The 12,800-nt window shown below is 38.2% G+C and overlaps 1 protein-coding gene and 1 long non-coding RNA gene across 4 annotated transcripts in view; both read right to left on the bottom strand.

The window, feature by feature from the left end:
* LOC117205224 (zinc finger protein 423 homolog) overlaps nucleotides 1-12,800 on the bottom strand; it is a 136,577-nt gene that overhangs the window by 65,123 nt on the left and 58,654 nt on the right. The window lies entirely within an intron of this gene.
* Nucleotides 7,133-9,825, bottom strand: LOC117205237. Of its 2 annotated transcripts, none has more exons than XR_004487207.1 (3): nucleotides 9,557-9,825; nucleotides 8,138-8,417; nucleotides 7,133-7,658 (listed from the first exon to the last, which is right to left on the bottom strand). It is a non-coding gene; the product is annotated as an uncharacterized LOC117205237 (long non-coding RNA). The 2 variants fall into 2 exon arrangements; XR_004487205.1 differs by lacking the exon at nucleotides 9,557-9,825 and adding an exon at nucleotides 8,500-9,017.

Here is a 12,800-nt window from a genome sequence, read left to right as displayed (position 1 = left end):
GGTTTCACCATGCTCTACGCGGATAATACTTTTCTCGACGATGTGCGCGCATCGAGATGGTTTCTCATTATAACATAGTATTAATGTAACACGAGTTGTACATTTTTTAATTTAATTATATGACAAAGAAATATATATATAATATTTAACATTTTATTCTACGCGTAGAAACGACGTTTAAAATTGTTCCCAAGATCGCCAAGGGAATGTATATTCCCGGTGACTATTTCAAATTAAAATTCCACGAAGTTAATGCCCGGTGCGTATTGCAAAGCGTTTAAGGGGCCATTCGTATAGGTGCAATATAACCTCTCGAGCATTGTACGGTTGAACGTTAGGTGTATACGTATACCCCTTTACTATTATCGTGAAGGAAACCGCAAATCTCGCCTCAACGGCAATCCTTTCTCTCCGCCAAGAGAATTGCATAGTGTGGGACAGTGTCCTCCTCTTTCCCTTGGCCAACTCACTTCCGCACGATTACGTGCAATCTTTCATCCACCGGTTTAGCCGTTTTCTACTATTTTTACCTTTCCCTGTCGTGTAACGCGTCCCTGTCTCTTTATTCGTATCACTTACATCCTACGTTACATTCGTTTAACCAGTCAGCTGTTTTTGACGAGTATACTCGTCATGAGGAAATGGCAACATTTCGTGTTACGGCGAGTATACTCGTCATGCGTAGGAAATGGCAACGTTTCGAGTTACGACGAGTATACTCGTCACGAGGAAATGGCAATGTTTCGTGTTACGACGAGTATACTTGTGAGGAAATGGCAACGTTTCGTGTTACGACGAGTATACTCGTCATGAGGAAATGGCGACATTTCGAGTTACGACGAGTATACTCGTCATGAGGAAATGGCGACATTTCGAGTTACGACGAGTATACTCGTCATGAGGAAATGGCAACGTTTCGTGGTTCGACGAGTATACTCGTCATGAGGAAATGGCAACGTTTCGTGTTACGACGAGTATACTCGTCACGAGGAAATGGCAACGTTTCGTGTTACGACGAGTATACTCGTCACGAGGAAATGGCAACGTTTCGTGTTACGACGAGTATACTCGTCATGCGTAGGAAAAGATAGAACAGGCATTCCGGTACAATTTAATTCTATATTATAACAACAGCCGCACACGCTCTGTGCTTGACGAGTATACTCGTCATCGCTTACAGTTTGCCACGATTTTAGGTACACAGTTTTCAAACAGACCGCAGCAGCTGACTGGTTAAGGGTAACGTAACAGATAGAAGCTTCTTCCCGTATCTATAACGACAGAATTTCTCAGCGACCGGCAACCTGGCGACCCTGCGACATTACAAAATCCGCCATAGTCATAGCGACGTTACTCTCGATCTATCTCGATCGAAATTCCGGACTCCCCTGTCCGTGCGAGCTGGATCCGCTGAAGTTGAACTCGCGGCAGAATTCTTAATTTTAGCGTATGATGGCGTCATTGAAGGCTGGCGAGCCGGCGTTGTACGCGACGCATGTCGCGGCAAGTGAAATACAAAACGGACTCGCGGAGAGACGGACGCGGACGGACGTACCGCGTACAGGAATCTCTTGTGCGATAAAATCTGCCGACCTACACCTCGGCTCCTTCAGAGAGAAGGACGCCGCTTACGGGAACGCTATATACATTGGCGAAGACTGTGTGCGCCACGAGTTTCGTGATATGCTGGCTTCGCCTTCGCTTGATCCCGATTGCTTGCATCGATCCACGATCGACGTCGTTGATAACGAACGAAATTAGAACGCTTTCAGCTAGAGTGAACCGAGGGTGGTCAGCGGTTCGATCGTTCGTTGCAGGGAAACGCGGAATAAAGTACTATAGTGGAACTTCTTGTCGTTCGAATATCCTAATAAACTTTGTGTTATTCGAAGTATTGCAATATTCCCCAGGCATATTTTATTAGCGTTCGTGTACAACGTACTCTGACATATTCGATCGAGCGAGTTCTCATCGTAGGAATTTGTAGGTATGAAACCAGTAGACGCGCGAGTATCGAGAGAAAAGACGGTGTAATTGGAAAACTGGAAAGTGTAAACGCGACAGAATTAGCAAGAACACGCGATGTCAGAAAAGCCACGACAGCACACGTTGAAAAACAAGAACGTGATATCGGATGATTACCCGAAGCAGGTACGGTGTTTCCGTAAACACGGCCACATTCCTGTGCATGGCCACGCAAGAGTATACACACTGTGTGATAAAATCTTTTAATCGCGCGAGGTGATTTCTTGCAAAACAGATAGGAAGAAAATATGGAATGAAATTTTGTCGTCCGAGGCTGAGTTGTCGAGAAAACTAATTTTGGAAATTTGTTTGATATCCATGGCTAGACTCGAGCAAACAGTAAGAAGAACGTTAGTCTACGCGCCAGAAGGTTCTTCATTTTCAAGAAAATAGAGTTTGCTCGCACCCTGCGATCACCGAAAATTCGAAGCAATTAATTACGTGTTTATTTAAATTAACTTAAGAAAAATATAGAATCGTGAGACGTAAATGGAGATAGGTGGAAACCGAACGTTGTTACGTTACCCTTCGTGACGCGAACAATCGACGAGATTGCAGGTCGAAGATTATACGATCGAACAAATCTACTATATCAATCGAAAAAAATTTTGAGAAAAATATAGAATTTCAAGACACGAAGCTTTGAACGAGCGTTTGCGCTAACTCCAAGTCGAAAAACTGGGGCAAGGTTTATACGATTTTGTCCAAGCATATTTAAGCGATATACCAATGCGCAAGGTGATGTGTTTAACATGCGTGGCGTGTAAAATTCCATCTCGTCTAAAATTCTATGAAACAGAGATCGTAGAATCTATTCCAGCATAGAATTTTTCTAAGATGAAAAAAATTTGTTCAGCAAGGAAAAACGAAAGTGAATATTACTTTCGCTCACAAAATGAAAGTCTAATTTCCGGTTTCTGTTCTCTTGTTCGTTTCTTTTCCTGCCAAGCTCGCAGCCGGGCTTCCTTCGCTCCTCGAAATATTTGTCTGCCAACTATTCATCAACAGTCAATTGTTCGAGTGTATCGTTGCTCGCCTTTAATTCCTTCAACCGAACAATTTTCCTTCGTTTTCAAACTCCATCACACGTCTCAATAGCTCCTTGCTATTCATTAATCTCATTATTTGCTCTTATTCTAATATCCTAATTAACTCTTTCGAACGTTCTAACCTGCCTCGTTCGTTCGAAAAGTGTTCACCATATAGAAACATGGTGCAATTACGAGAAGTATCCCGCGAAGTATCAAAGATCGAAGGCTATAACTTCCGATAATGGTTTCATCGAGGGTTTCCTCTCCTTCGACCGTGTATTACGATCGGGCAGGACGAGCAGAATTTCCGAGACTGGAAACGCGCAGCTCCGGGAAAACAATAATCCCGGCTAATGATGATTACCTAGCACTCAGCTCCGGCTAGGATTAATTTAGCCCATTTGCATTCGTAAGCGAGCCGTTACCTGTTATACCGTGCTACCTTGTCGCAATCGCGGCCGTGCAAATAACGCGTGCTCCATTCCCGAAAGACAGATCCCTATGTCGTTTAATAAACACACCGCTAAAATACATTGTACACACTCGTCGCTTCTAAGCCTTTTCTACACTAGATCCCATTTTTTTTCTTTTTTCTTTTTGATTTAATCTCTTTCTACGAATTATTCTTTCTTCGTGATAGCTATGGTGCAAGAATTTTACTATTTAACACTAATCATCTGATTTTATGTAAATTCTTGTCTTATCTGATCGATAAATTTCTCAATTTTTGTTAATAAAAGAACTTGCAGAAAGTTAGACCAGTGAAAGAAATAACAACGAGCGTGCAATTTCGAATTAAATTTTGAGACCAGGCTTGGTGAGATTAGCGTTAATCTGAAATGTTTCGTAGCTGGAAAATAATATTTTCTAGCTGCGAAATAACGTTCTTAGTATTTTAGAATGGTAAAATAATATTTTAAGTCTACCCTATGTATATGTGTGTGTGTGTGTGTGTTAAAAGATTGATCAACATCTGTATCATTTTTGTGTCACGTTCGTATGCAATGGTTTTTTTTAATGCAATTTTTTTTTATGTAATTGGAATTATCGCGAATCTTACGGATACGTGGCTGAAATCATTGTTTTCCAAACTTATCCGTGTTTGATGGAAAAACGTTGATTTTCGAAGATCTGTCTCGTCCTCGACGTGTAAAGTAAGACGTCGCGGAACTTGGTGTTTCCTGATTTTATTTCGTTTAGCCCTTTTCAAGCTTTGACAGCTTCTGGCTCGCTCGATTTTCCTCATAGCTTCGTAACGTCATTTTCCTTGGTAATCGATCGAGTCACCTTATGGGGAAGTAGGCCAAGTAGTTGGTGATAAAATATCATTGCGTTTTCGTGCGATCGTTGCAAATGTTCGTATGGAAACTTAAGGAAAATTTCAGGCTGTATTTTTCTCCGATTAGAATTTTATCCACAAACTGCTTTAGAAACATTTCCAAATTTTTCTCCCCCCAGGAATCACGTCGTGTCCGCCTTTACGCGTTTTTCGACCACACCCTGTATATTCCTGAAAGCGCTGATTAACTCGCCGGAAGCAAAAGGTAGAAGAAACGAAATTCAATGGTGAAATTAAGTAGAATCCAATTTTCTTCGTTTCCGCTGTTAATATATATATTTTTGCAATTTCTCGAAAGAAATTAAAAGATAGTAAGTGGAAAGGTATTTTTGCCATAGCTTTCGTCACACGAAGTACAGTTGGTAATAGCGAAAGGGTTGACCACGTTGCTCTAACGATGCAACAAAGTGCACCGGCTGTATTTTGAGCCACGAGAAGAAGAAAGTCGGCTGAGTAATCGAATATAAATGGGTCAATCGGCTCGATGCGACGCCGTGAACAACACGCGAGTTCGAAACGATGTTCATTAAACGTTTGGGCCGCTTTCCAAATCGAGATACCACGCGAAAAGCTGGCTATTGTGAGTCAATCGACTCAAACGATCGTCTTTTATACCTTTCGTCGAAATTGGCACTCTGAAGCACTCGGATCCCTTTCACTCTCTGTTGCAAAATTATACCTTGAATAAATACCTCGGTACTTCAATTTTAAATACTTCAACCTTCTATTATTGTTATTATTATTATCGTAAACTGATTGAAAAATTGTTAAGATGATGGGACAAAAGAATACAAAATTCCAATACTGGAAGTAGAATAAAATTTTCGGCAGACTTTTTAGAAGATGCAAAATTAAAAGAAAAAAGGGACAAAAAATTCGTGTTCTAAAAGAATGAAAATCCAGAAGCTAAAAAATATTATTTGTAAAATATTACGTAGAGTATGTTATCTATAAAATATTATTAAATCTTGCGAACTTTGGACAGCAAGATAAAAAGCTGCTAGGTATGCGATTCTAAACGATGCAATATTTTTTCCTACCAAAGGGTAATATATTCTACAAACTTTATAAAACAAACTTCTTTAACTTCAACAAGAACGTTCTATTCTTATGAACAATTTCTATAATATCTTCTATCCATATCCAAATATCGAATATAAATTATAGGAAAATTCGTGTAGTGGGAAATTTATAATGGTAATAAATAATATAGGAACGTGGTAAGAAAAATGTTGCAAGCCTGTGTTGTGTTGAAGGGGAGAAAAGAGATGGAAGTGAAATCAAACGATCAAATACAGGATTAAACAGCGTATCGATTCGACACGACGCAACGGGTGGAATGATCGCAATAAGACACAGGATTTCAACATCGATTCGCATTAAAATTACTGAGGCAGCAGAATCCTGGCTCCCTTTAACGCATCGTCGACTGTATGGTATATATGCTACAAGATTACGAATAAACCGCTACATACTACCAATGAAAAACATTAATGGATCGTGACTGGCTCCTGCCTCCAAGTAACTTCCATTGCACCTTTTTGGAATTCATCTGGTTTCTCAAGCCGATGAGTAGATACAAAGTTGCACGACTAGTTCGCCAATATTCAGAGTCCGAATAATAATTAAATCAGAAGCAGAAGATTGTTTAGAGGGTGTCGTGTGAAAGCGATTTTCTGAAAATTTTACCATTCTAAATATCAATTATTGCGTTGTAAAGTACAAGAAAATTGCTTGCAAATTTTAAATGTCAATTAAGTTGACATTTGTTGACAAAATGTCAAGTTGAAAATGTGATGGGTAAACAGAATAGCAATGGTTGAATTTCAAATTCTGGATATCAATCGTTGAAAAATAGTAAAAAATATAATAGAGAAGCGGATTACTAAATTTCAAATTTTGCCTATCAATTATTGCATACCTTTAGATTTCTGTAATCTATCAATCAGATATAAAAAAGAGATTAATTCGGATAAACATCTATCTTTGATCAATTTTCTTATTTAAATAAATAAGAAACAAACTTCTCGCGAGATCAATTTCCTAAATTCTATCGGATAAGAAAAAGAAAATGTTTCTTTTATAGTTGGCTATATAAGTTTCTCACTAAACCAGTTTTACGTTTTCGAGTCCTATCGACCATAAAAAATCAACCATTACTATACATATGTATCAAATTCTTAAATAAAACACTTCCTTTTCTCCCTCTATATTTCTACCAAAGCGAAGAATATCTTAAAAATGCAAAACTCCAACTAAAATATATGGATTTTAAATGAGTGAAAAATAAAGAGAACGAATTTCTGTGGTATATTATTTTTCTGTGCTATCACCATCCTATTAATATTTAAAGATCAGCAGAAAGGACCTTTCTGCTCAATCTTATTAAATACAAAATATATATAAATATATATAAATAATAATAATATATATAAATAAATATAAAAAAGAAAATATTTCCTATATAAAGTTTCTGCCTACGTATATGTATCTGCATGTACAAACTTTCTGCCCATACAAACAAACTATTCCTGCGTCTTCGACTCTTATCAAACACCAAAAATCACCCATCTCAACTATTACCTGTATCGAATTTTATAATAATATATTTGCTTTCGTTATATTTCCAACAAATTATTACTAGAAGACATTACGAGCAGAAAGGAAGAGATCGGAAAAATTAGAAAAGAAAAGACCTCGAATTCTAGCAAAGCAAAGAATATTAAAAAGAAAAATTGCAAATAAAATATACGAATTCCTAGTTCTAAATGGATTAACGATAGAAAGAAGGAAATTTTTATGCGCTATTATTAAATATTGCATTCTACTTCTATCGTTTTACTTCTCAATGTTAGTATCCATCTATTATTCTATCGATGTACTACTTTTTCTGCGTTATTACTATTCCATTATTCTGTTATTGTATTATTTCTCTGGATGCTATTATTTGACGATTGTTTGTCGGTTGTTTTATTTGACGCGGAGATGGTGACTGGTAGCAGGACGTTTTGCACTTCAGGGGCGTTGTACTCTCCCCGACGATGGTGGGACTGATGCTTTCTCATGGCACCCGGGGGAATTTAGGCGAAAAGTTTCACCCTGACCGGCCCGAGGCGTGCGATCCTTATGGCGCCGGAAACTTTTCGCTGGTCCAGACCTCGTCGCCGATTTCGCGTTATCGCGTCGTCTTCGACGACCCTGGTTATCGCTTCATCCAGCCTACATCGTAGTCATAGAAAGATCGTGTGCTTCACCGAATAAGTCTGAAAATCATGAACGTGGTATCGTGAATCTTTTTACGATTATTAAAGTTTTCTCAATGAACGTATGTTATTACGTATGAAAAATACTCTGCGACAGACCATACTTTCATTTCATAAGAAAATGTAGAACCAGTTCAGGAGTTCAATCTAGAAATTCGAGGGATAACTTGAAGACGCCTAATCATTTGAACGTTGAATGAAAAAGTTCAGGAAACGATTTAAAACGATATAAAAGTGCATATTCAAAACTTCAAAAGGAATTTACAAACTCTGAATAAAATAAAGAAACTGTAATTCCACTGCATTACTAAATTATTGCCTGACTAAATTAGTAGAGAGTTTCAATAACGAAAGATCGTTGAATCGCGTTAAATGTTGCGATAAACGAAGCTTGGTAAATTAAATTCCCGATTAATTTCTGCCAGTATAGGAAGGTTGAACGAATATTTTTAATATAAGAAAAATACGACGCAACGTACAATATTCGTATGGATCCAGAGAACGTTTCCAAATAAATTTCCAATTTCCAAATTTGCCCGATCAATTTAGACAAATTTCGTTCCTCTGACATTTAACGTCAACAACGATCGTTAAATATATTCATCTCTCTAGCGAGAACTTGAGATAGCGTAGGACAGAAGTAACAGGCATGTAAATCAATTTGCCTCTCGGTTACACGAAGATTGCTGCCAAAAAGGGAAGAAAAAGTCTGGCCGCCCATAAAACACCACGTAATCGCATAGTTCCGTAGAAACTAACCTGCAAAACGAAAAAATACCGTAAAATCGCGATTCCGTTTAGCCGATAATTTTAGCAGGTGGGAAAAAGAGGTAGAACTTACCAGAGAAATTTCCGCGTGGTCTAACGCTAAAACGTTGGTGTGTGCGCGCGTGTTACCTTGCTGTGCGTGGTTTCGCGGTATTCACGCGAGAAAACTCCCCGGAGAAATAACCGGCTTGTATGTAATGTACGCCGAGGCATTGTAAGGGGGTGTAAAGTCGGCGCTACGGCCCTGATGGGGGGTTAGTTGAGTAAAAAAAGAAGAAGGAAAACAAGGCGAAAAAATAATAAAAGAGGAAGAAGGCATCGATCTAGCTAGCAGGTGTGAAACACCATCGACCCCAGCGGCGCGCCGTGTATTTATTATTTTATTAGCACCAGGGACCGGAAGCTGTGAAACAAGGAGCTCCTCCAAGCGAAAGGAAACGAGTGCAACGGAGGCTGTCAATTTGCTCGATGAAGATTAGAGGACTGGCGTGTTGGATACGTAATGGGTGCATGGCGCTTGTGGTTCATATTTTATGGAGTTTCTTTTCCTTCGTTTTCTCTTTCAGAGATTTCCTTCAAAAAAAAAAAAAAAAAAAAAAAAGAAGAATAGAAAGACTGGAGATTAGTAGGTCAAAGATATCGTAAGCTAGGTTATGCTCTTCTCTCGTATGCTTCGTTATATGCTGATATCTCTTGCATCTTCCACAGAGAAGCAATTCTTTAATTCGGTATATCTGTTCCTTTTTCAAATTTGTGTTTAACGTCGCACCGAATATGGGGTTATTACATATTTATTTTCCCCAGGAAATCTTAATGCCTCTGTCTTTGTGTTTCTGTATATCTGCATTCGTATAGGAAGTGGACGGCCATTAATTATTGATTACGATATAGGTTATAGGACGGTGGCACTGTTTTCTTTAAATTAGACTGTCTTTTTTTAAGAATTTGTTTAAAATCGAAGGCCACAGGTCAACGACATGGTAAATCATATGTTCTATCGTTTATAGAGCAGCGATTTTTAAATTCAATATATCGGTAACTAATTTCTTGCGAGAACAATCTTTTTTTAAAAGGAGTTTGTTTAAAATTGAAGGTTATGCGTGAAGAACATAGTAAGTTATATGTCTTACCTTAGAAGAAGCTTGTCTTAGAGGAGCAATTTTAAAATTCAATGTATTGTTAGCCAATTCCGTTTGTATCAAAGCTGTCTCTTCATTTGACGATGGGAATTCTAAAAAGTAGAATCTCTTTTCTTCTTAATTCTTGAATTTGAATATTTACGCAGGCGAAATGACGATTAGTGGAGTACAGCGCTATGGAAAATGAATAAACTACAAGTCCGATCACACGGTTACCGCTGGCCGGTAAATCAGAGAGCTGCTAAGACTGTTCTAAAAGAGGGAATTACAAATGCATATCGAGAATTTAGAAGTTTCAGTGTAATTATAAACAATATCCAACGACCGTGGAAAATAAAACCGATCTAAATAATAAAAGAATTTATACAGATACAAATTACAGAGATAAATTGAAACATATTACTGCGATATACATAGCTGTAATATAATACATCCCCAGAAACTAATCAATAAATATAACCACGTAATTTGTTCACTTTCAATTAGTCGTACTCCGTACAAAAACACCTACTCCTAATTTCCTTCCAAAATAACACGTGACTTTACCACTCTCGGCAATATTTCATTAGATCCAGCCTTACAATTATACCTTACAAGCTAAATTCTAACGTCTTATTGGAATGCCAGAAACTTTATACGTTTCCACCTCGCACCGCCTCGATTAAAAAACTTCATTTTCTCTCTAGATTTACGTTTAACCACCGACAACTAAGATAAAGATACAACCAAACGAAAAGATCAACGTTTCCACTGCACACATAATTTCTAGAAAAAAATGTCCAACCAACGGCCTCGCTCATTCACGTAACTCCATACTGATCATTTCTAATAAAATATCTCAAAGAGGAGACTGAACAATTTTCCACTCGGTGTCACGTTCTGCTATTTTTACAAAAAAATGACCATCGCCGTTTCTACGAAAAATGACCAACTAATAATTTCACTGGGCCTCGTAACTCTATGCCAATTATTCTCATTAAAATACCTCGAAGTGGACACTTGGTAAATTACCATTTCGCGTGATATCAATTAAACAGCTTAACGAGGATAATAAAAAGGAGAAGAAGGGTATTTATTTAACATATGAGAATTGGCTGAAACGTGCGTCAAGCCGACAATCAAGGAGCGAAGAGGGGTTAAATAAAGAGAACGCGATAGAGGAAGTGGAGCTTCGTCAAGCTTTCGCCGGCATGAGATGTTGATCAGGCAGGTAAGCTTGGTGACACCGGTCCAACCGGCTGTCAGAACTTTATCGAATAATAAACGAATTAAACAGCGGGAAGGACGATGGGCTGGCGGACATTTAAAGTGCTCGTCCATGTCCACGTCCGTCCTGGCTAATTACCGTCGACTTTAACCGCGATCCGGAACACCAAATTTCATCCTCGACAAAACAATTTCCGCCCAGCAACTCTGTCTCACCGATTATTTCTCTACCAATTCTCTGACGCTTCCGTTTCCATACTTTTTATATCCGCTACGATCTTCTACCGAATTCCAGACGAATTGCGGCGAATTTTGGTATTTAGGTGGCCGATGAGAACACCAGTTTTCCATTTTTATTTCCCAGTTTTGGGGAGATCGACGATTGACGCGAGCTCACACTCCACGTCAATTAGATTTTGGATGAAAGCTTCGAAGACAAGGAAGCGCCGGTTCCCCGTAAGAATTTTACGTTTCGCAGAAATTTCTCCTTTCCAACTATTCTCGACTCTTCTCTCAATATTTTGCTGGCTTTGGTTCTTAATGGAACTTTTTCCTAGGCATTTCAACGGTCTTCGAAATATAATCTTCCCTTTTCGTCGTGTGTCGAGCAACATGGAAAATAGGAAAATGTAGATCTTCGTTGGGATCTTTTTATTCGTTTTTATCAGGATTTATCAGGTAGAATGCATGATCGTATTAACGATAGATTATTATTTATTTGGTTATTTAGTTGCTTGAGCGGTTTACGACGCAGAAGACGCGTTACAAAGTAATAATGAATAAGCAAGTTGAAGGCTTCTTGGTGTCCAAAGACAGACCAGCTTTAAATTTTCAACGTGTCTATCGAGGCTGTTGTAGCTTAGTTAATCTACAGACATGGTCAAGACTAGACGGACAAAACCCTATGCGACACATCTACAGAGACCAAACTCGAACTTCGTCCCTGAAGGGACGAATTTTTTAATTTGACTGATTTTGTTATTAATTTGATAGCTAAAGAATGCAACCACTGTACACGTTCTCGTCTCTGTTTCAAATTTTATCAACCTAATCGCCATGTAGTCGTGTCTCGTTACGATGATAATCAAATTTCAAAATGTTTTGTATAATATATACATAAGAAGTTCCCGCGAGTATCCGGAGTATTATCGCGAGCCACTGTATATATTATTTTCCGGTATGCCACAGAATTTTAGTTGTCAGTATCATTTCTGAGAATATGATTAAAAAAATGGAACCTGGAAAACATTATACAGGGTGGTTGGTAACTGGTGGTACAAGCGTAGAGGGGGTGATTCTACGCGAAAAAATAAGTCGAAAATATAGAATACAAATTTTTCGTTCGAGGCTTTGTTTTCGAGAAAATCGACTTTGAATTTTCGCTCGGTACGCCTGCACTTTATCACGTCTCGTTATAACGGATCTCACTGTAGATCGTTGTCTCGATTGACGTTATTTTTTTAATTTTTTTTTAATTTTTCTAAAAATCTACAGTGGGGTCCGTTATAACGAGACGTGATAAAGTGCAGGCGTACCGAACGAAAATTCAAAGTCGATTTTCTCGAAAACAAAGCCTCGAACGAAAAATTTGTATTCTATATTTTCGATTTGTTTTTTCGCGTAGAATCACCCCCTTTCCGCTTGTACCACCAGTTACCAACCAGCCTGTATTTCGAATATTTTATCAATTTCCTCGTATCAACGTTTTATCAGGTTTTGATAATAATTAACATTGTATCCATCTCTGATAATAATTAATATTGTCTGCGTCTTGCCATATAAATCTCCCATGAATTTTTAATAGCAATCTTTTTTTTCAATTTCAATGGTCCATCAATTTTTTATAATCATCACTATCGTTTCAATCTTCTCATATTAATTTCCTACTGCACTTTCTCGCAATGATTGATACTTCCTGCATTTTCCTTTTTCATCGTTCGAGACTACATATACCGTGGCAAACTCCGCGCTTTCTAATTTCCCGTAAACGCATAGAAATCCACGTTGCAGCGCTATGAAAGTAATACGA

Source organism: Bombus bifarius, unplaced genomic scaffold, assembly GCF_011952205.1.
Source record: "Bombus bifarius isolate JDL3187 unplaced genomic scaffold, Bbif_JDL3187 scf7180000007966, whole genome shotgun sequence".
Classification (NCBI taxonomy): Eukaryota; Metazoa; Arthropoda; class Insecta; order Hymenoptera; family Apidae; genus Bombus; species Bombus bifarius.
Note: the sequence above shows the minus strand (reverse complement) of the source record. Positions and strands in the feature narration are given on the sequence as shown.